A 25,002-nucleotide genomic window follows, 5' to 3' on the forward strand; every position below is an offset into this window, starting at 1 on the left:
CTTTGCTGTTGTTTGAGAGAGGTAGCTTAAGTAGACGTCTTCTAAGAAAAAAATTCTTCTTAAATGTCTAGGTACTATTCTTCTAATCCTCAAAACTGACAGATCAAAACTGGACATAGTTTGATTCTAACGTATAATAATTTTGCATCTGACTTTCAAAAACACTTCTATTATATTTTAAAGGGAAATGAGCTGATTCATATTTAGCAGCAAATTCCAATTACTAACTTTCTGTTCAACTTTTAATTATATATTGTATTACACGTACGGTAAATATCCTAGGTGAGGAGACTGCATAATCTTGCTAATTAATTTGATGTATCGTATTTTGCCCCCAAAGTACCCATTTTGCAGGTCAGTATGTGTATACTTTCTAGAGTCTTTTATATACAGATTTTGAAAATAATGCTATTGCTCATTAAAAATATACAATTCTACTGCCTTTTTCTCCTTACAATGTATTAAATAAATACCTGAATAAAATCTTAGCAGTTTATTAATAAAACAGGGATATAAAATCACACAGAACATTGTTCCTTCACTAGATAAAATTGAATAGAAAATAAGCATATATAAGTTGATCTTTTTCACAGACACACTATTGCTAATATTTTTACAAAGGCTGTCAGGCCATCTTTCTAATGTTTTAACAAATCTGGTGATTTATTTACCGATGCAAGTTCTATCTGTAAAATCTTAAGTTATGATAAGCATTGTATGAAGTGCTTGCTGGGGAGATCAGCAATTGCAGGTATGTTTGTGATGGACATATGTAATAATGATAACCGGTTTAGTTCAGATATACATTCTGATTCTACGCTTTAAAAACCTAGAGGAGATTTTTGTATTTAATTATTGAAGCTTCATGGCAGCGCTGGCCTTGAACTCTGAACTAAAGCCATGGTCAGACTGACCCTGTATGCATGTATGAAATACGTATACACCGTTCCATAATATGAAACAGAAACAGCAACCAAATTAATATGAACAACCTTTGTTTCAAAGCCATACACTAGATAGATAGGCCTATTAGGTTTTTACACATAAACTTCAGACTTTGAAAGTATTTTAACTTCTGCTGTGCATTCAAGTATGCATATGTGAATATAAATTTGTATTTCTATATAGAGTACAAAAAAATGAGGGTCTTGGTATTGTTCCCGGTACACTTACTGAGAATTTTGCTCTGAACAAAACTACACCCAGAAGAGGAAGAATGTATTTTGCAAACATGAGCAGAGCATTCTGTTTGCTAGAGGTGCCCAGTAGCATTTTATACATGCTTTCTCAGGGCGAAGACTAGAGAACTTCCTATCTACCCAAACCCATGCAATTTTATACAGCTTCTTTTTATAGAGAAACAGAGATAAGGAGTTTGATTCCTGGAAAAAAAAACCAAAGCCAATGAACCAACCAAAAAAACCACCTCACCCTCCAACCCTTATTTTTGGCTTATTTTTGTATCTTCTGTGTTGTAGGCCCACCATACGTCTTTCTAAAACAACACAGGAATAGATCTTCTTGTAAGAAAAATTAATTTTACATACTTCTTTTATTCTCAAATGAAAACAAGTGAGTGTTACATGCCATCTGGACTGAAAACATTCAACTTACTGCATTGTGAGGTGGCTTTGTGGCTTCATCCTGCAGCCAGCAGGCTTCCAGTGACTGTAATGGGGTTTTTATTGGTTTCTTGGGATCATAAGATCAGATGTTTTAATTTGGGGGAGAGGTAATATCCCTGATGAATCTTTCAAAATGCAGTCTAGTTAGCATGCTTAAATAATCAGTATTTTAAAAACACATAGGCTACACTGTCTAACAGATGGGATTTCCCATGTTCTATTATACATTCCTTTGGAAGCAGTTAGCAAGTCTTCTGCCTTTCTCTGGGTTTTGTGATTTCCTATCCAAAATCCATGCTAATTTCTCATTAGACCTTTCCCCAAAATAAAGTTTATCTAACCATTTATCCTTAGTCTCTAACATTTTGTGAGCATAGGTCTGGAAGGGATAATTTGAGACTGAGGCCGGGGTTCTCTGCAGAAAACCGTACCACATAAGTTTGTTCCTATATTCCATTTTGAAATTTGTTGGGCTTTTCTACCCACAACTCCTGTGGCAAGACAGTTACAGAACCTTTATTTTCCGATACCTAGAAACATCCTGACTTCCTTCGTAATTTCATTCATGCTCTGTTTATATCCATCTGTTTCTGGGCCAGCATTTTCTTATGGCTTAAAATAGCTCTTTGCTTCACCAGGGCGCTAACCTGGTGTAATCTATGCACAGACAGTAACCATATGCCACTCAGCCTTTCTTCCATTAAGCAGTTTTAAAATTTTGTAAGATTGGTTGCTCAGTCCACAGAATTTTTTGCACTTTTCTCAGTTCGTGTTCTGAACTAGAATTGTACACAGTATTCCAGATGCAGTGGTACTCTACAGAATGGCCTACTTCTCATTCTCTACATCCCCCTGCGTTTATTGTTTAGTTGACTGAATCATACTAGTGGCTCATAATGACCAGGATCAATTATTACACTTGGGCACTTCCAATCTGTCGCTTCCCCTGGATGAATGCCCCTATTATACCAGAAAATCTTGTTATTAATCCCTAAGGACATGGCCTCGTATTTTGTATTAAATTTAACTTTATTTCTGTTAGTCCAGGCTGCTAGGTCACCTGTTTTCTAGGAATGAAATTCTTGATGTGGCTCATTGTAAGCAAGGCCTCTCAGGTTTTGCCATCAGCAAGTTTAATTATCACACTCTTATTTTTGTGCCATTGCCTTTACTAAATAAGATTGGGCCAACTGCTGGTATAAGGAACCCCACTTGAAAACCCTCTCTGGTCTCATAGTGCCCTTTGCAGCACAGACCTATTGTCATCCTTCTTTTAGCCAGTTCTTTATCTAACATACATTCCTTGTGCTATTTCCCATTTCAACTAATAATCGCACAAGTACTACATTGTCAAGAGCTTTACTGACATAAAAATCAATCAGATTTACCAGGTTTCCATCCATAAAAATTCTGTTGCCATTAAAGTACACTCATGATCTATCTTAGTAAAGTTGGACTGCCTTTTATCCCATCTTCCATTTATATGCATAGTGTTCATTATTTTCAACATCTGTTTTAAAGCTTTGTGTGTTATTGTAGACTAACAGAATAATTGCAAATACATTAAATGTTTATAAAAAGAAAAGTGAAGCTTGCCATATAGCACCAACACAATACAACAGACGGATTAAAATCTCTACCACTGGCCGTAAAACTTCATGCCGTGCTTCTTTCATTAGTCAGTAATGCTTCCCCATTTGAGCAATCTGAGCTCTCCTTGTTTAGCTTCCAAGCCATGGTTCTTTTGACGTTGTGTATATTCTCTTCTAACAGCAAACTTTGCTTTGTCTTTCCTTTCTACATCTTTGTTCTGAAAGCTGCAAAAACTCCTCATTAGGCTGGGGAATGTAGCTAGATTATATATAACCTCAGTGCTTTGGGGCTCCCCCTGCTTTTTGTGCCAGTTGCGATGTGCTACTTACATCACTAAATAGTCTTTGCTTTTTGTTTTACTCTTTTGCAAGATCTAGCTTTGGGTTAGGTTTGGCAAATCTTCCTTGATTCCTGCACCTCCAAGTCTCCAAGTCATAGCTTTCTTCATTCATTTATTTCCCTTCACCATTCCATATAGACCTTTTCCTTGCTTTTGCTCTGACTGCTGAGGTTACTCATCCTGCTTCCATACTTGGAATGTAAATTCCAGACGGTTTTTGCATCTCTGAGTTAGATAAATTCCAGATCTCTGTCATGTTTAAACCTCCGATTTATTCAGGCTATTCAAATACCTCAATTACTATGTCTAATCTGTCAACATTTGTTCTTATGGTGTTAAAAAAGCCCTCATAAACTTTAATTGTTGAAACAGCTTTGTTTATTCTTCCATTTAATTTGGATTTTTCAACCAGGTGTGGATGGAGAGGGGACTGCTCTGTCTTACTTTAAACGCAACCAGGTCTCTCCCCATTATTACTGCCTACCTAAAATTAGCCTAAAATAGCATTAGTTTGTGCCCAGTTGAAAAAAAAAAAAAAAAAAAAAGCTTCAGTTGTCACTTGCACAAATATCTGGGCTGTACTGGTATTAGTAATTTATGTTTTCCACTGTACATCTGCATTTTTTAATCTCTCTTCAACCTCATCAGAAATCTCCCTCACCCCCATGTTTCACCAACAACTGAGCTGGGATGCTTGAAGGAGATTTTCCTTCCTCCAGTCTCCCTTTGTGCTGCAAAATCCCATTAACTCAGCTGCCATCAAGGTCACAAACTTTCCTCCAGAGCTTTCTAGAAAATTTCAATTTGTAAATAACATCACATAGGTATCCATTATTGGTATTGAAAAGCTTTATTACCAGACAATTTGTATAATGCTTGAGTTGTATGCAATGTCACCTCTCTGACAGAATGCTGATGGCTGTCACTAGACAACCAATATGACAGGCAATGAAACTAGCTGATAAATACAGAATAAAAAAAAAAACCAAACCACAACCAAACAAAAACTGTAACATAATGAACTGGAATCCTGCTGTCCTGAACTATTACACTGTTCTTTCAGCAGACTGAGGATTACTACGCCTATAAAACCACCAACCTAACATACCTAAATTATGGATGGCATCACTAACTCACAATAATATATTAACTGTGACTAATCAACTATATATTTATTAAAATGAAATCCTCTATCTTATTAGCAGTGAAAGTCCTTTTATATAAACTGCAGTTATTCTACTGAAGTGCTTTTACTTTTGACCTGAATAGCAGCAATATGCTGCACAACCTTGAGAAGAGGAGAATGGACAGGCAAGAACACTTGGTAAGCACTATAATAGCTTTAGGAAATTTAATTTTCATGTAGAGAAGAATGGACATTAATTTTATTTTTATGGTCCTTCCTCACAGGTACGACCGCGCTACTTCCATGCACTTCTTTTTCACCTTATCTGTCCCTCAGTGTTCTCCTACACCCATTAAATTGTATAAAAGCAGTTCTTTTGGCTCAGAAGGCTGGAAAAAAAACCAGCTGTACATGCATTAAATGTCTTAGGAGGAAAAGTAAGGGTGATGGTAATTCAAATCTAGTTCTTAGTGCAATAAAATAGCCTAAGCCAGAATAATTTGAATGTCCATGTACCTTCATTAGGGTATGAATGAAAAAAAAAATATATTTATATGTCTATACAATTTTGTATTTCATAGCTTATTTTATACACGTACACAGAAGTGGAACAATTTGAAATTTAATAATTTCCAAGAAAATTGAGTATGTCAAAAATCTGCTACTCAGTCTGTACCACAAACATGAATATGCACAGCTTCATCCAAATGTTTGCAACAATCTTCTTTCCCATGTAAGCAGGAGGCTGGACTAGAAGACCTTCTGAAGGCTCTTCCAAGCTGACCTGTGCTATGATGCTGTATGAATTCTCCCTCCCTCTAGAATTCTCTCTCTCACAACCACTATTCCACATCCAGGCATGCACAAAACTAGATGATAACGCTTTGTCAAATAGCTCGCAGCCTAAATCTGTTTCCCATATATACATATTTCCTTTTTGGTACCCAAACTGAAGATCATCATCAACGCACATGACCATTTGCTCACAAATGGACAGTCAGATACTGTTCCTTCTCTTCTACTCACTCAGCATTGCACAACACTCATTTATCTCACTGTCCATGCAAAATACTCTTTCCCCCCTTATTAAATGTTACTTTCTTTTTTAATTCCCCTCAGATTCTTCATCACTTTCTCCAAGATCATCAGTTTTGTTCAAAGCTGTTGGGTTTTCATGAACCCTGAGCCCATTTTCACAACTGCAGCCATTATCTGAAATACTCTCTACCCATCTGGCTATAAGTCCTTTTTGGTCAGAGGACTTCTCACCTATTTTTACGACTTCACTTTTGGCAGGATGTGAAATCCACCCTCAGAAATACAAGCTTGGACCTATCACTGGGGTGGAACTGAGGCATTAGTAAGGCAAAAGAACAACCACCACTGCATTGATCCAGGCTAGACCTCAATAGTTGGCAAAAGAAGTGTTATGTGTAGTCCAGATGGGTGAGGGAATGTGATAAATACATGGAATGCGAAAGAATATCTTCTCCTTTTTCACTTGTGTCTATCAGTCTGCCTGTGATTACACTCTGCTTCCCAAATACTGTGCACATCTCTGCAAAACAGCAAGGTGGGAGGTAGCTGTAGTGGCCTTGAGAGATAAGACCTCTCTAATTACCTAATCATTCTTGAGAGGTCAAGCAGTGGACACCAAAGCCCATAGCCAACAAAAAGTGTTACAGAGCTTGTAACGAGTGACTCCATGAATGAAGAAGCCCCAGAAGATTGATTTCTATAACCAGCGCTGTTTGCTTAAGAAGTATTTTACATTTTGTTTGAAATCATGTGGAATATTCTTCCTCAAATTCTTCTAAGTCAATGTGCCAATAAATACGTCAATACATCAAGCATTCTGCTGACCCCTGTCAAATAACACAGTCTCAGTTACCTTTTTGAGGTAACTGGAGTGGTTCTAGCATTTCTTTTCTCACTATAGATTCCCACCATAGAAAACACGACAGATCTTTCCTCTTCAATTTATTGTGGTGGTCTCATTTGTTAACAAATTTAGGATAAAAAGCAGTATAGCCAACCTAAAGCATTTCTTATTTGCTTAGGTGGAAAAGGAGTGCAAACAAAAAGCTCAATTTCTCATTTACAGGTCATATTAACAAACAAAATATATAAACAATCTTTCTTCTATAAAACATAATCCCACATATAGTGTGATCTGCTGTAGTTTTTCCTCAGCACATAGCTCACAGGCAGCACATTCACTGCAAGACTCTCTGACACTGCTCAAGGCCTTAGAAAACTACTGCTGTAACTATGGTCCAGGTTGATAAAGAACTTAACTAGTGCTTCCCCTAGAATATTAATTGCTCACGGAAAACAATACTTAGATAACAAAGCTTAGGCACACAGTCCATATTATGTTTTCCATCAGTCTTCTATTGTTGATTTTCCCATTTCCCAAAAAAGCATTTCCAACCTTCAACCACTGCCAGGTTGGGGATTGGATTCTTTTCCACTGTCCATTGTTAGAGGAATTCGGAATTTGCAGAGAAAAAAAAAATAACCTTATCTACCAGTCCAAATCACACTACCAATTAGCCAGAAGCTGGAGAGTTTCTGAGAGATTAAACAACAGACAAGGTAAGCCAACGTGTCTAGCTCAAAGCAAAAATTAGGCATGCCTGATCTGCAGCACAAGTTCAGAGACAGATCTGTATACGACATATAGGACCACTGTAGATACCTCTCAACATGTTTTGTTGCTGAACTTCTGAATACAGAGAGTCCTTCCATTAGACTAAAAGGAAAGCAATGGCATTTTCTACTCATCTAAACATACCTTAACATCTGCTTAGCCATCTGATAGATTATTGGTGAGGTACAGGTTCTGGTTGTATTTCTAACTATGAAGTCACAGTTGTCTTTCCACCGTAATGAACATGAGCTTCTCTGCACCTCCATTCAAACAGATTAATTCCTCACACACACCTGATGGATGTTGTTTTCATAGGTTATCTTGCTTCTGACTATAGATTTGAAGAAAGATAGTTCATTTTGTTATTTGAGATCTTCTGTGGGGGCAGGTTAAAATACAAAAGGAAGGAAACATTAACCTTTATCCTACTAAAGGTTAAACACGTCTGGAAACCTATGAGGCTTGATCACAGAACTTCATAGGACCAAGGTTGCTCATGACTTAAAATACCAGACCAGAAAAATAATTAAAAGCTCCATTTAATATTTACAGAATCACATAATGGTTCAGGTTGGAAGGGACCTTAAAGATCATCTAGTTCCAACCCCCCTGCCCTGGGCAGGGACACCTCCTACTAGACCAGGCTGATCAAAGCCCCATCCAACCTGGCCTTGAACAACTCCAGGGATGGGGCTTCCACAACTTCCCTGGGCAACCTGTTCCAGTGCCTCACCACCCTCACAGCAAAGAATTTCTTCCTAATACCTGATCTAAATCTACCCTCTTTCAGTTTGAGGCCGTTACCCCTTGTCCTATCATTACACTCCCTGATAAAAGAGTCCCTCCCCATCCTTCCTGTAGGCCATCTTTAGGTACTGGAAGGCTGCTATAAGGTCCCCTCGGAGCCTTCCCTTCTCCAGGCTGAACAACCCCAACACTCTCAGCCTGTCCTCATAGCAGAGGTGCTCCAGCCCTCTGATCATCTTTGTGGCCCTCCACTGGATATTGTCTCCTTTCCTCTTCAAACAAGTGAAAAGCTTTGCTTTACTGAGGGAAAAGTATTGGGAAAATTACCAATAAAATCTCAGTACCCCAAGTGTATTATTCCTCTTGATCAAAAGCCACCAGAGAAAGAATAGTAAGGAGCATGTAGAAATAGGAATAAAGTCTTTCGCAAGAGTGGTGTGAGATCATCTGAAAAATAATTACAAGACAGAAAAGGGTAAATGAGTGAGAAAAATGTAAAAATCTACTGAATTTGTATCATTTACTATTATTTGTACAAAATTTCTTGTATGAGTGGAAGACTATCACTTAAATATGGGAAACTTCTAAAATGCTTCAGTGACAGTTTATTAGTCCATGCACTTCACTTTAATAAACAGCCTTAGTCCATTAATTTGTCTACTCTTTTCATTATTATCCATATTAACTATGAGCTGTTCTCTGTATAATTTAGCCTAGCAGTTACCTTAGGTTATTATTCCAAACTAGAAATCATATATATATAAAAAAAAAACCACAAACCACCAAAAAATCCATACAGAAGTAAATATAAATGCAGCTAAAACAGAAATATGTACCTGACCATATTTACACAATTTATTAATGACTAAGAAATTGTTATTAGTGTTCATCAGTATATCCAGAACAACTTCATTAATCTTTAAAGTTTAGCCAACCATGGTAGACAATCTTGTACTGGAAGTCATAAAACACTGCATCTGTATTTCCCACGAATCATTACAATTGATTCCTGATATTTAGGACTGTTCAAAGTCCTAAAAACCAAATAAAGCTGAAATGGTACTCTACCACCTTTGGTTCCAAAAGGGTGCCAGTGAGTTTTAGAATGAAGTACTTCTTTTGAGCTAAGCATATGGCTGCTTTAATGAAGAAAGCACACCATATGCTTCAATCAAAAACTTCTGGCACCTCCACACTGAAAGGGGAAGCTGCACTCCACCCCAAACTATGTTACGGCCTTTGGCAGAAGCATGCAGTAGCCTCGTATGAACTGTGGAATCTCTAAACACTGTCAAAGCAGCCTTCCTTTAGGAAGAGCTGCATAAAGCAGGCTCCGCTAGGTTTGTCCAAGTTCATTTATAGAAGACTGTACTTTGGGTTTGTGAGCTGGTATCCCAGATTTGTTAGCAAACAAATCAGTAACAATATACTGGAAAGGAAAAAACCTCAAACGTTGACATTACAGAAGTGCTTGAACAGCCTTAATCATTACGAGAGGCCCTGTACCACTACTGAAATATGAGCCCTGAAGACTTCAAGACCTAGTCTAGAAAGCATCCCATTTTAAAATGCTAAGATCAAGGCTTTTCTTCAACTGCTAGAAGTAATTACTTTTTATTGCTGTTCAGTAAATAACTATTTGAGAAAGGTAAATTCATAGGACCAGCAGTTGCAGACAAGGCCAGAGATAAACACATTCAGATAATTAGCACAATATGTTCAGTGAGTTGTCAGGAACACAGATAAATTGGGGAGGGGTGCAAGGAGAGACTACAGAGGAAAGGGAGGGAGGAAAGCAATAGGAAAGGCTAGAGTTAGAAAATCAGAGCCACTGAATGCCATTTGTAAATTAATAGCTGTAGCCAAACAGAGAGTTTCCTGGTAATAGAATTTGTTCATCTCAAGTCAGGAGAAATACAGTATTTTCAGGTGATCTCTGTTGTTCAGGGACCTCTTTCCTTAGGGTTGCCAGCTGTGTTTAGATAGCCAGATTGGGTAGGAGATTTCTCCAGCAGCAGGTTCTGATGTCTTTCTTCCCTGTTGAGGAAACAGCTCAACAGCCGTCAGCTCCTTTGCTTGTCAAGGGAATTTTTTTGCTCCTTGACAAAGTGCCCGCTCTGTATTTATTCCCTTTGTTTGGATTTCTTTTCAACGACATGAGGATTCACACCCTCCCGAGGAAAACCATGGTTAGACCTATCATATGCCACTCCTAGAAGTGACTTCTGAAGCCTGTCTGTCTCCCCCCACGCCATACCATTTTCCTGCCCCACAAGTGGGGCTGAGCAAGAGGAGGCAGCAGCAAAGACAAGCAGGGATTTATTTCTCCACAATTTCTGGCCCTGTGACATCATGCCAGTGGGGCAGAAAGCCCCCTGCGGCCACTTTTTTTGTAGCCTTTTCCTCATTGAAGTTGCTGACAAAGATGTCTGAGAAACCGAGGCTCTACTGTTTTTCATTCCCAACAAGCCGTGAAGTGCAGAGTGGTACACAGCTCGGTGAAGCCATCCAGTTTTTCATAGAGTACTGTGTGTGGTTTGTAATTTTGCAACCCTGTCTAAGTGGTGGTTCAGTACTAAAACAAAGAATACTGTTTTTATGTGCTAAAATTAAATAATTCTATTTATTAATGCCATTCCTAAATTATTTTATTTGCAGGGGAGAAAAAGCCTTTCCTCAAATCTCCAGCTCCCAACCACCGTTTTTCATTTTTAAATATTTCACCTTATCAGAGCAAACATGCTTAGTGATCTTGGAAGCTTTGTTTTATTTGAGATTACTTGTAATTACAATGGTACAGCTGTTAGAATTAGTGGAATTACAGGAGTATAGCTGCCCTGTGGCTACTGTTTCACGATAAAAAATGGTAATAGTAGCTTAAAGCCTTCTAATACCCCATTCTGCCCCTCAGCTGTGGCAACACAACTGCTTGTAGGGCTTCTTAAATAAGGCTCATTAAAAGGTTGTCAACACTAAGTCAAGGAACTGATTGGATTAAAAAAAAAATAATTACTGAGCCTGAAAACTTGTGCTAGCACAACTGAATGGCTGGCATGCCGCAGACAGAAGAGGGAACAAAAAAGGGGAGCGGGAATACCTCAATCTGATACTGCTGCTTGGACAGCAGCAAAGTAACAGCCTATGCAAGAATAAAAGCGAGAGCAGGCTTGTAACACCCACTGAGCCAATTCTCAATTATCTATGATTAGATTATCTATGTTGCAGATTATCTGTGCCACCGATGTAAAACCGCATTGCTTCCGGCATAGGTATTAGCTGAGGCCGACCACTGTACAAACATCTTTTGCAAGACTGTGCCTGGCCTGGAAACAATACGTGCACCTTCCCGCAGAGCCAGAGATGATAAATTCTGTCCAACCAAAGCTGCTGCTGAAGAAACAGCTGAGGCTTCTCCTCACCGCGTCCCCAGAAGCAGGAGTGACAGACAGCGTGCTGCGGTCACACTTCACCGCTTCCCATCAGGAAGAGCTCAGACCCAGCCAGGCTCCAGGCCAAAGGCAGCGGACTTCACGGGGAGACAGCTGAAATGATCCCCAGCACGCAGGATTGTGGGAGGCCTTTTAGGTCAGGTGAATACGATACGCGTGCACGGATCCAGTGTGGATATCTGACCCAACAAACTCCCCTGCAGGGAACCAAGGAGAGAGAGCAGTGAAACATCCGCCGCAAGAAGCCTGCCCGCTTTCTGGAGGAAAGTATGGGAGCAGAATGAAAAGGCCAAAATGTCATAGGTGACACCACCAGCGAGGCATTTACACTATAAAGTATTACTTGCAAAAGAAAACAGGAAACATTATAATTAAGAGTAGGATGTTGAGAAGCATTCCGTCTTTGGCTCAGCTCCAGCCTGTCCGAGCCAGATGACAGAGAGGATCCAGCTGAAGTTATAAGGTGACTATTTCTTGGTTGTCTGCTACAGTGCTAACACAAAGCTTCCAAGCACAGTAGTTTCTTACAAACTACAACAAAACTATCACCTCTCAGTGTGGAAGTACGTTTCAGCGCTAGCTAGCAGCTTTGCAGCTGATTATTCTATACTATTTCTATTGCGCCATAAATGTGTGTACCATTTTGGTAATATTTAACAGAATATAGTTTGCCATAGTAAAGCAAGCCAGCTTCCACGTGAACACACACATTTTTACTCCAATGTAATAGCTATCACCTTGCCTTTAGCAGACCCTCAAAAATTTAAACCTCATTATTTTAATTCTTTGCAAATATTCAGATAAGGTGCACAATTTCATTAAATCAGTTAGCTTTGGGACTTTCATTTTTGTCTGTTTATGTGTTTTGTCTGCCCCATATAAGGAATGCCAACAGTGCCAAGCAGGCTGTTGCCCCGTTCCCATATTGCAATCTTGTGTGATATTATATTTGCTAGTAATGCCAATTCTTTTTGGCCCAAAGAGTCAGCCAGCTTTCCACATCTTTAAGGTTGTTTCTGTTTGGAACAGAAATTGATGAAATTTGATACGATCCCCTTTACTTAGGAAGAATGGGCATAACATCCTGATTTATGGAGCACAAAGAAATTCACATCAGCAGAAGCAATTTATTTACCTGTAGTTCCCAGACTCTCCATAGGCAGCTGTATTGTAAAAATCTTCCTTGCAGCATTTCTGATGCCACACAGACAGAATTACAGCAGCTTCCAGATCACTTCCTCTGTTCTGAAATTATTTCTAAATCCTCAGAAAACCTCCTGTACTGCTTGACCCTCCTATTGTCTGTACCTGCATGTGACCCAGTGCGAGGACAACATTTTCTACTGCCTGCTATCTAAATCAAAGTAAGTTTTAATTGTTTCTTGTGGTTTCTGAATGGAAAGTGGCTCTCATGGCCACTACTTTGAACAAAATTGTTGAACTGTCCAATGCCGAATACAGTAGCATGCTCTTCAGACTTCATTTTTTCGCATTGTCAAACAAATCCCTTTGGAATTGCACGGAATCTCTTAGCTTAGCCAGATATCACAGGCAATCCCATGTGGCCATCCACTGAAGCCAAGAGAATTACTGCAGGGATGGATTTGGCAGTACAGCATTTTGAACTGAGTTCCCTTAAGCAAGAAATCAGCACAAATGTACAAATCTGGCTGTGTTTGAAGGTTCCGTTTTGCAGCCATCTGTGCAAGCTTTTATTGTTAAACAGGAATAAAACAAATTCTGGGCTAAATGATACTCATTTATATATGCGTTTAGGTAAAAAAAAAATACACAGAATTAGGAAAGATGAAAATAACTAGAAAAAGCTGGTTTGAATTATTAGAAAACCCAGAAAACACTACATTTGTGTAAAACACTAAGAATCCAGCTTAAGACATGTTGACATTGCAAATTAACATCAGAATCCCTATATGATTTCTTAAGCTAAAAGATACAGTCAGCTGAAGACAGTTTACTGTGTGTTGATTTCTCAGACAAAACATGAGAGCTGAAATGTTGCCTCCTTTGTAATGGTACATAAAATCTTGTATCATTTTTGTAGAAGAAATAATATACTTGATTACTGTTGGCCAAGTCAATGAGTAATTACATGGTGAAACATATTGCTACAGAAACCCACTGAGGTCAAGAAACGAGTAAATTCTAAAAATGTACACGAATAACAAACTACCCAGAGCTGCAGTTGCTCGCAATAGTTCTGGAAGCCTTATTACATGTCATGTTTCAAATTTAATAAAATCTCTTATGTTACAGTTTAGAATACAATCTTTTATGGGGACAGACTGTCTCTTGTTACCAGCAGCAAGTACTTTTCTCAAGGACCTATCTTGCAATGGGTGTAGAAAGACCCAGTGAATCTCAAGTCTGATCCAGAATAGTATTTTCTATGTACCAACCTCTGAGTTTTCTGTGACATCCCTGCTGTTTGGGAGCTGAAGAAAGCAGGGTGAGTGCCAATTTCAGTTACTTTGTTGCCATTTTGCTTTATTAGCAACAACCATTTTAAGTATGAAGCATGTAAATAATGACACCACAATACAGGTTTTTTTTTTCTCAACGTACCAACTCAACTATGTTTTAATCTCTGCAGTCTGAGGTTTTTTAAGATGCAGCTTTGGACAAAAACTTGATCCACGTTCTGCTTTCACTCCTCTTTGGGACCAGCTTCTGATCAATTTAAGCAGGGCAATGCAATGAGGGGTTAAGAACTGAAGCACTCTCAGATTCAGACAAGATTAATAATCCTGTTAATTAGCAACATCATTTTTGCTTTTATAACACTCTTTAAATTGCAAGGAATGACACAAGTGACAGATACGTACTCACTTGAGCTGTGGAGCAATCACCGCCGCAAAAGTAGTTCCAAGCAGCCATTACCTGTTCACACTGAAAAGTCTCCTTGTGTCTCCAGTATGCTCTGGCATAGAGCAGTTACTCCAAAACAGCATGTGTAACCCATGAGTAAACTCATCTACACCTGGAGTTCTGTATGATCAGCAGCTAGCACCAGCCAGCTGATGGGCAGTGACTTGCTGCTGTCCAGGCCAGCAGCTCTTGCCTCTCCACCATCATTGCCCCTGCTGGAGAAGCTGAGCCAGAGCCACCTTTTGCAAGACTCTGGGAGCAACACAAGGTAGGAAATGTGACATAGGTGGAGTGGAGGTGGATGAGGGAACAGAGCTGGCTTCTTTTTGTGGCTATGAGGGAGGTAAATTAAATTTTGGGGCTTCGATAGCCATGGCGACAGGTACAGAACTGGCATAAGAGGGCAGGTGTGCAAGCAGGTATCTTCCTACACATCCATGCAGACCAGTCTGGGGAGAGAAGTTTGGTGCTACCAGTTGCACCAAAGACTTGCCCGTCTCCAGTGGATCAAGCCTGGGAGCCCCTGCTCTGTATCAGTCTGTTTTGCTGTCATGTAACGTATGCTAGGGTAGATAGCAAGCAAGTTAAAGTTTACACCCAGGAAGTTAATCATGTTGTGACCAATCAACACACCCTCACAATGGAAGAAGGCCCAGAGCCATAAACTCCTGCCATAAAACCCATGACAGAATTAGTCAAACAATTAGAGCGATGGGGTACTATAGAAAAAACTCACCCACCATATAACAGCCCAGCATGGCCTTTTAAGAAACCAGACAGGATATGGCACATGACTATTGACTGTAGGGCTTTAAACAAAGCAACTGGCCCTTTAACAGCCCCTGTTCCCAGCATAGTAGATATGAATGTGCTCTTCTGTGGCTGGGAGTGTCAGCTACAAAAGGTATGGTCTTTATGATCCCGATACAAGAGCAAGAAAAATGACAGTTTACATTTACTTGGGGTGGAAGACAATATAGTTTTATCGCCTACCCCAAGGTTTTAAACCTGGCCCCACTATTGCCCATGCCATGTTAGCTAAAGAGCTAGAATCAGTCATCCTCCCGAGACAACAATTTTGCAATATACAGATGATACTCTAATTGGAGGACACGATGAGGAAATGGTTCACCAAATTATGAATGCTATCATCCAGTGTTTACAAGAATTAAATATTAGTGTTCTTGAGTTGAAACAGAAAGGACCAAGTCAAGAAGCTGCATTTTTAGGTACATGATGGATAAGAGGACAGAAAACTGTTCCAGAATCTGTATTAGCAGAGATACAAAGCAGTGAAGCACCTTCTGATAAAAAGGAGTTACAAGCTTTAATAGGAACTTTTGGGCTTTGGAGGTCACACATTCCTGGATTCAGTATTTTAGGAGGATCTCTACAATTTGCTGAAGAAAAGCGCAATATGGAATTGGGAACAAAATCATCATGAAACATTAATGCTTTAAATGATGAAATTTTACTTACCAATCTATAGGACCTATTAACCCTGCACACCCAACTACACTTCTTATAGGCCTAGGCTATGAAGAACATCAATGGGGACTATGGCACAAGATGTGCACGGTAAAAAAGCTTACCGATTATGGTTTGCTCTAAATTGTGGCAAGGCTCCCAACTATACTCCATTTGAGAAAGTGCTGTTAGCTGCACATGAAGAGCTGCTAACTACCAAGCCATTAATTCAAGAAACGGAAAAGAAGTTATGTGCACCCATTCCTCTTTTAAAACCAATTTTTATCTAGTTTATCTGGTAAGCTGTTACCCTTAATGGTAGCCCAGGAAACTGCCGTGAAGCAATGGGCTTTATATATACTTCAACAGGTGACAAGTGATGGGATGAACAAAGGAAACAAATTATTAGAGATGTAGAGTGAATTGGGATGCCTATTGAATGCTCTCATCTGCCCTCCTCTCCAGTAACTGGTGCACCTCCCTGGGAAGGTGAGATAGAAGAAGTTTGGTTCACCGTGGCTAGAGAACTGGGTGAAAAATAATCAGCAAGTATATGGTAGAGACATATGGGGGAAAACACACTGGAAAAAGACTTTTGATACAGACCAGTCTAAGTGCATATCCTTAGGACATGTATCTGCCCACCAAAAACTAAAAACCCTGAGTCAAAGTGGAATCAGATGGCTTATAATTTGGCTAAAATAAATGTATTGCAAAAGTCGAGGCAGAAAGGCTAGTAAGTGGCTACAGGAATGGCTAGGACACACTGGGAGCTGCAAGGAGAGGATGGCCTGTGACAAAAGCTTTGGCAATACATATTGTAGACGCGTGCCTTTTTTTTCAAACAATGGTACAGTACCTGTCAAAAGGACAACAGTCTGCCAATTGCACGGAAAGTGAACTACTCTGAGAAACTTGTCAAGTAGATTATATTGGTCCTTTAAAGTGAACACCTGAAGGCTGGAAATACATCCTCACAGGAGTAGAAACAGTGGTGTAAGGAATGTGCACCCCACCCCAGCTGCGACAGGTCCAGCAATGGTTGCTGGTTTAAACCGCTGGTTTGCTACTTTTCCCTTGCCCAGAATAATACAATCTGATAATGGATCAACATTTTAAAAATCAAGTTTTACAAAGGAAAAGGGATACGGGAATAAGGGATAACTCACTACAGGGAGTGAGTTAACAAGAACTGGGGCTTGGATTATGTCTGAGACCTAGATGTCGTCTTTTGCAGGAAAATACGGGGTTACCTTATCACCACGGGAATGCTGACAATGAGAATGTATGCCTGAGACCTGTCTCTAACAGGTTCTGCCTTTTCACGTTGCCTTTGGAACAGTTCAGGTGTTGAACATCAGTTGGAACCCAACTCTGAAACTAGTTACAGGGAGAATACTGTCTGCATTAGCACAATGTCTAGGATTGATAGTAGGTGATAATGTTACAGTAATCCTTAGATCTAAAATTAACCTGACTTTAACTACGTGTAATACTTGATGGGAAATTGCAAACGATTTTAACAATAAAATGAAGTGGATACTACAGACCTGTAAGGCAACCAATTGTACCTTAATGGCTCATAAGAATTACGCTTGAAATGTAAACAAATGAACAATGTAATAATATACAGCAGTTTTTCCATAAACACTGCTAATAATCAATAGGGAGTCGATGTGAATGGACAAAATTAAGATACCACTTGTTCCTGATTGCATATCTTATGAAGCAACCAAAACAACCTCCTAACAAAGGTGCTCCTTTACTTAATACAATTGCATGATAGATGAAAGCCCATGATTATGGCTCCAAAATTAATGACAATGAACATACATTTGAACTTAACCAATGTAAGCACTAGTGCATGGAACAAGATTTGTGATTTGTGGCTACAAAATCATATACCAATAGGACACAGAACTAAAAGAACTATCATGCCAATGACAACTTTGCTGGGCGGAATTGGTACAGGATCAGGAATATTGAATTCATTTGATACTGAAACTCCACCAAATAAATTATCAGTATTGGAAGAAATGAAAGCTGGTGTAACCCGAATGACTGCAAGCTGGCTACCAACAGCTTTACACACTTCCACATGAGACTGGCAAGGTACTTGTCACCTTTGGCAACAAACTAATGTATCACTGTGGTTCCTGTTACTAACCACCAAAACCATACCACGAGAAGCCAGCTCTGCTTTATCTTTTATTCTATTTCAATTAACTAGTATGTATCAGGTTAATCAGATTTGGGTAGTCATTGAAAGTAGTCAAAGACAAACCTTAGAACTGTTCCTGAAATCTTAGTTCCCCGACTTGGTGAAAGACAAATTCAGAGGACGATGGCTTAAAACTATTGAGGGCTCTTACGGTAACGCAGCTACAGAGGAGTTAATATTCCAGTTGCTAGGAACCAGAGAGATGAGCGCCACTCATACAAAAATCATACCCTTATGCCTATTTGCTGTCATTCCTAACATCTTTTATAAATAGATGTGGATACCTACAGTAGCAGGAGATCGTTTGCATTGTAATACACGTGACATATATGAAATTAGTAAACACTACACCTGCTGGCTATCAAGCTGAGGATGGACCTGCCCTACCATGCCTAGAGCTCCAGAATTATGCAGTATGAAACATTCCTCTGGCATCTGCATCTGGCAGAGTGTCTACAGTAATGAGATATCAGTATATGGCAACGGTTTTGGATGTGTGTGTGTGTATCCACCTTCAATACTATCCACTTCGAAGACGATGTAAATTTTGAATGTGGCAACATTGGCTGCTGTAATATGACATATATTTTTGACTAAATAAGCAACCAGATTTACAGGTTAACTTCTTGTTGACTGAACAACAGATGTCTTATTTTGCACCATTTAAGATATCAGTAACATCTGGAGTGACCTTTGGTCGTGGAGTGACCTTTGATCCACAAGATGGCTTTCTCAAACAAAGTGCCAAGGTTACCCAACATCTATCTGAAACTGGAAAATGTTTAGACGAAAGACAAGTAAAAATGGCAGATGGTAATAATGAACTGATTCAATTAGCGAAAGTGGAAACCAGCCTTACTGAACACCATTTGTATTCTATCTTTAAAGATATCATAAAAGTTACCAAAAGCTACCAATGTACTGAAACTTGTGTTACATCTATGCTTGTATTATTCATAATCATTGTACTGTTATTTGTTGTAACCTTGATATTGGCCTGTTACCTGAAAAATCAAATAGTACATGATATTAACTCAAATTAAATCACATACTAAACCTGTAAATAATCAGTTTCCCATATGCTCTCACCCCCAGCGTGCACAGGCAAGAGGGCTGGCAATTCCTATGATGAATCTATTAAGCTCACTGTGCAGCACCAATAATTGTTGAATGCTGGGCTGAGCCAAGGAGCAGAATGCGGTGAGCCTACACCCTCCTACAATGGACCAAGGCTCAGAGGAGATGAGCAAAAAAAAAAAAATTATCTCAAGGAAGACTGTAGAGAATGACCACCAGTTATCCCACAGCTGAACTTATCTCAACACAAAGGGGACTGGAGGGTAACCTTTGTTTTAGATAGAAGGCTGTACCAGTGGGTCATCACGCTGTATAAAAAGCCTTCCCTGAGATAACTAGTAGAGAATAATGTCTTCCTGAGCTAGCCAAACCAACATGACAGGAGGGAAGCGTATATGTGGCTCAGCCAAAAACAGAGTATCGAAACTGAGCAACCAACAACATGCACTTTGGAGAGAGCAACAGGCTTGAGCTGGCATCAACCCACATACTCCTTCCTGGTGACTGGGGATGCCCAGCATCATGATGGTGGGCACACAGAGCCCCATAACAAGAATTACATTTTTATGGTGGTTCATCTGTATTTTTTCCTTGTGTTGTGATCTCAGTACATTGCTGTATCACCCTTCTAAATCAAAATCCCATGTAACACCAAATATATCAAATAAGTAAATTTGATATTAAACATTAAACCCTCATGTGGAGTATCTAAAAGAACATGGTCGGAAAGTCTTGTACTCTGACCCGTATGAAATTATGCTATTACAGTCAAGCAAGATCAAATGAGGGAGAAAACCCTTCTTATAAGTGGGAAATAACGGAAAAGGTGAAGACTCCATTTGTTCTTACACAAAACCAATTATGCTAAGACTTTTATTGTGGTGGTAGGTAGCATTTCACACCATCAATTCAGTTGACAGTAATCTAAATGGCAGTTTGTGCTCAGTGTCTTTTCCCAGCTAGAGTATCAAGGTAGATATGAGTATTTGCAAATGACATGAAATGGAGAAAATACAATGTATTTTTTAGTACAGGTACAACTGAGTGAAATCAGACATCCTCCTAAGTGTTTAAATTCCAGGCTCTACAAGATTTTCCAGCAAATGGTAAAACTCTGCCAAACATCATTGAATGCTGGACGATTTGCTTTTCTTAAGCACTCCACTAAAACATCTGATGGTGTCACAACCACTTAGATCAACCACTTTCCTAACTCACCTCAAACTTTTCACACGCAAAGTAATAAGGTCTTCCTGAGGAATCCTTTTCAAGTAAAAATAAATTTGCACTAGTTAGAGAAAATAATGTATAATAATACTTGATGTACTAATTATAACCCTCTTGTGTTCCTGTGCATTTGTTCTTGGCTGACCCAAAAGTCACTTATCAAGTTTATCTGACATCAGCTTTTATTAAAATAGAAAATAAAAACAAACAAAGAAAGAAACAAACAAAAAAGCATCATTTTAGCAACTTTAGTAGCTTTGCCAAACTTGGGCTGAAAATTTCCATGATGATTGTCTGCTTTGGCCTGTACAAACTTCATTCAAATTTGTTCAGAATAATACTCTAATAATAACAGCTACAGAATAGCACATATAGAAATTAACAATTTTGTCTTTAGAATAGAGCTTGACTAGCTTGCAGCAAATACAGCATACTCACACTCCAAACAAAGAGGATAAAGAAAAATTCTGAACAGCTATTCATTAAATAGCACCATCTAACCTGAAGCCTGAATCAGACAGCGGCCCCGAAGGAAAAAAATAGCACGGTGATGTTGTTCAAGGCTGTCATATAATGTAAACAGCCAACTTCAATGCTTCCCATGCTTGAACTTGCAACTGTAATGCCTTTATTTGACTGTATGCTTACACGTGTACACTTGCATGCATACATAAATGCAATAAATATACATATCAAATAGAAACAATGAGTCAAAATGGTGCAAATTTTAGAAGAAAGAACACATTACCTGAAAAGAAAAAATTCAATCGATTCTTCTAACATGAACATGTAGTTCCATATTCTGTTATTTGGTAGTACCATTCAGGCTCCATAAGATGGCAGACCTGCATATATTTAACAGATGTTAGTGTAATGACATTGCTGTAAATACACTGCTTTTAAAATGGTTGCTTTAAATGGACGGTGAATGTTTTTAGTCAGAATGTTTTGAATGTGATATATTTAGAACTGTAACGAACTCTGCTTACTACTCCATATTACCTTTTCCATACTCACTGATGGCTTTGGACATGGCCTACATACAGCAGCAGTGAAAAAATAAAATGTAGCATTATCATTCAGAGTGAAATGATTTGGAACTACCTGAACTTGAACAATGTAACTCTTGCTAATAAACAGGTAATTGGTATTTATTCACATTGATTCATTCTAGCAACTTGTGCTCAAAGTAAGCTAATTCTTAGAATATAATTGCTGTCCTGAACAAATTAAAGCTCTGGAGTTCATCTTTTAAACAGTCTGCTTTACAGGAGAATATTTGGGGCAACAATTATTTACTTGTTAACCCTGAAATTGGTATATTTATTTCCCATTGAATGATGATGTCACTTGTAAAACCTTTTTTCAGGTTCTCTGAAATTAATGTAGTTCTATTATTTGTACAGTCATTAGAGTAAATTAATATAACAAATTGCCTTTATGACTAATATACAATGTTTAAGGTTGTTCTGGAGAATACTGTGTGATGCCTTTACCAGTGCTTTATACCCATTTCCTTTCCCTTTGTTAAGACCTCAAGCTGTTTTAGACTTCAGATTTTCAAACGTGAATTTTTCAAAAATGCTATCATGCTTTAAATGACCAAGAAAGAAATTGAATGAGCTTGCAATCTCGCTTTTATGTTTCACTTTAGCAAACCCTCACTCATAAACGTTATAATTATAATTACACAGGCATATAATTTTCCCATAAAGGTTTCATTGCACTTGTTCCACTTGGCTAGGACTACAAGGAAAAGTGGCTAGATTGTTTTTAATATGCTGAAAGAATTCTTTGGAAAAAAGACAGTAAGAAGTGTTCATGCTAGCAGGAAAGCAATTTGTACCCAGTAAGGCTGTGAAAAGGAAATCACGATAATTTTAAAATAAAAAGTGTTCTACTTCCTAGTGAGCAAATGGAATAAAGGAAACAAATTACCATGGAATTTAACTCGAAATCCTTCCAACAGCACATCAGGAATGTTATCCTGAAAACTGTAGTTAGAAAGAAAACTTTCACTAGAGTCAAGAAAGTGGGCCGTTATGTTCATATGCAAATTTGCAATTTCTTTCATATATAAACATGCTCTTTAATAATTGCTTAGCAGTGAAACCTTATTTAAAATACTGCTCCCTGACACCTTCACAGACTTCTTGCTGACTCACTCTTCAAGAATGGGATTTTGAAAAAGAGCAACGAAAACACTCCAATAACAGAAATACTGAAGAATTTAGATATTATGAGCGTCTGTACCCTACTTCTATGTTCAGACGGTTATTGTACCCAGCTCCATAGATGTGCCAGGAAGTTTTTGCTGGTTTGAAACTTGCCATCGTTTTTAAAATGGTCCTGTAAGGCTCTTACGGGTGCAGAGAAGGCTTTGTTATTTGCTTGCTTCTGTTTTATCTATGCTTATTTCAATTAGAGACATATAAAAACCCCACACGAGTGGTTACGGCATGTCTGCGGCTCCTTATGCAACAGGGCTGCAGCGGGTGTTGGCTAGGCCCAAGGGGCCCCCAGACACCCAACAATGTCCAGAAGTCCCAGATGGAAGTAGGCCAACCTCGCGCGCCTCTGCGGCCGCTTGGCTGTTCAGGTCTCATTCTGTAGAAGCATCTCTTTGTGTTGAAAGATTCTGCAGCGTCTCAGCAAGATATTTAAGAGATCACTCATCACTTTATCGCGCGTATCCTCCTCCAACTGCCATTCAAACTGTCACTTCAAGCAGCAGTCCAAGAAACGCTTCTCACACCAATAGCGGAAGGGCAGAATAAGCAAATCTGCACTGCCACATTCTGTGCTGCTGGCACCCTGTGTTACGGAGAAGGAATGAGAAACGAGGCTTTGTCTTTCTGCTGCTTTTTTGACACAGAAACCTGCTGCTAAAGAGATAATTGACTGAGGAAAAGCTTCTTCCTGCCAGTTCTGCCTCAAGAGACTAGCAACCGCTATTGCTGCAAAAGCCGCAGCAGCATGAAGAGGCGGGAAACCTGGCGCTAGGGCTGCCGATACCGCCGAGGACCCTGCGGACATGGCGAGCCTCGGCGAGCCTCGGCGAGCGCGGGCGCGGCGAGGGCCAGGGCCAGGGCCAGGGCCAGGGCCAGGGCCAGGGCCAGGGCGGCCGCCGCCATGCCCGGCGGCGGCCGTCCCCACGCCCGGCGGGGACCGTCCCCGCAGAAACCCTCCAGTAGACGCACTCCAGCATCTTCACTTGACGCATTGCAGGTACAACGCAACCAATCAGAGGGCTTGACTCTTACCGGCTAACCATTGCAGAGTCCCTCTAGCCAATCAGGCGCTCCTTGACAAAGCGCTGCCTCAGAACCTTCAGCACCGCTTCCGTCGGGATCCTCCGTGCCAAGAAGCCGTAACCTTCCGCGAGAGAATATAGGCCCAGCCGCCCGCCAAACCGCAGGCGAGTGGCTCGCTGCCGCTGGTTGTGCGCCGAGGGAGGCTGTCCCGGCGCCGCTCCCGACGTCTCAGCCGCTGCCTCTCCCCGGCTAGCGCGGCGGGACCGGCAGGGCGCGGCGGCCGCCTTCTCGCGGGCCGCTAAGGGCCGCCGCCCCGGCCGAGCGCAGCACAGAGCCCTCCGACCCCGCTGCCTGCGGGAAAAGGGGCAAACCCCACCGTTTCCTACGTGAGGCTCTGGGTAAGCGAGGCGGTTTGGGCCGGGGCGGCCGGGCCCCCGCTGCTGGTTACAGCGTTCATCGGCATCAGCAGCCCCTGCGCGGGGAGCGGGAGCCCGGGGAGTCGCCAGAGCCGGAGCCTCACGTCAGGCGAGTTTTGAAGCGACTCCAGAGCCGTCGGTGCCAAGCCGGCAAATGGCGTTTGCTAGAGGCGCGGCGGAGAGCCCTGCGGTGGCGCTCCGTTAACTGCGAGAGTCGGCCATGGCACCTTTGAGCAGCAGCCGGGGCGGTGGCCTCTGAGCGCCTAGCACCGGGGGGAGACGCCAGGCCCCTACCCAGGGGCAGGCGATACGGGACGCCTGGTGTCACACCAAACGACGCGGCGCTCGTCTAAGTCCCCAGCATAGTGACAGTTATCCCTCTATATCCTTCCTTTGGGGTGCCTGGTTAAAAATCCACCCCATACCCACAGACCAAATAAGAAATACACTTTACTTTGTAGTGCAGGCTCCTGTGTCTTCATACCAAGGCAGCGCTGCGGTTGCTGGGCTGGGGCAGCGGTGCGAGACCCTGTACCTTCTCAAACATCAAGGGCCTGGCAAGGGTATCTAAAGATGTTCGCTCTCTAAAGGACACTCCCAGGCCCCAGTGGAGGCTGAGGGATTGATGCAAGGATCTCAGGACAGCTGAAACTCTAACGATAATGTTTTTTTGCAAGAATTAAGCTAGATGACTACTTGGCACCCATGGACCTGTCACAGAACAGAGTTCATTTTTTTTGCAGAAGCTTGTGGGCCAGCAGTATGTCCCCGAGGAGAGAACAAGATTAGACAAACTAAAGAAAGAAGTGGGAGGAAGAGTAGGAAGATAGCTATGTTTAAGTGATTTAACCCCATAATAATAATAACAAAATAGTCTATTTTGAGTATTTTGCTTTTTGCCTATTTGATGCTGAATATCTT

General features: G+C 40.4%; 1 protein-coding gene across 2 annotated transcripts in view; it reads right to left on the reverse strand.

Annotated features, from left to right (window-relative positions):
- Positions 1–25,002, reverse strand: part of NRDE2 (NRDE-2, necessary for RNA interference, domain containing) — a 71,121-nt gene that overhangs the window by 38,647 nt on the left and 7,472 nt on the right. Inside the window, exons 1-2 of one of the 2 annotated variants that reach the window (XM_074585492.1) lie at positions 23,675–24,319; positions 21,160–21,256 (exon numbers count right to left, since the gene is read on the reverse strand). The gene's annotated coding sequence lies outside the window, so the exon portion shown is untranslated. Of the gene's footprint in view, positions 1–21,159; positions 21,257–23,674; positions 24,320–25,002 lie in introns of those variants that run through there. The other variant, XM_074585493.1, reaches the window with a different exon arrangement.

Source organism: Larus michahellis, chromosome 4, assembly GCF_964199755.1.
Source record: "Larus michahellis chromosome 4, bLarMic1.1, whole genome shotgun sequence".
Taxonomy (NCBI): domain Eukaryota; kingdom Metazoa; phylum Chordata; class Aves; order Charadriiformes; family Laridae; genus Larus; species Larus michahellis.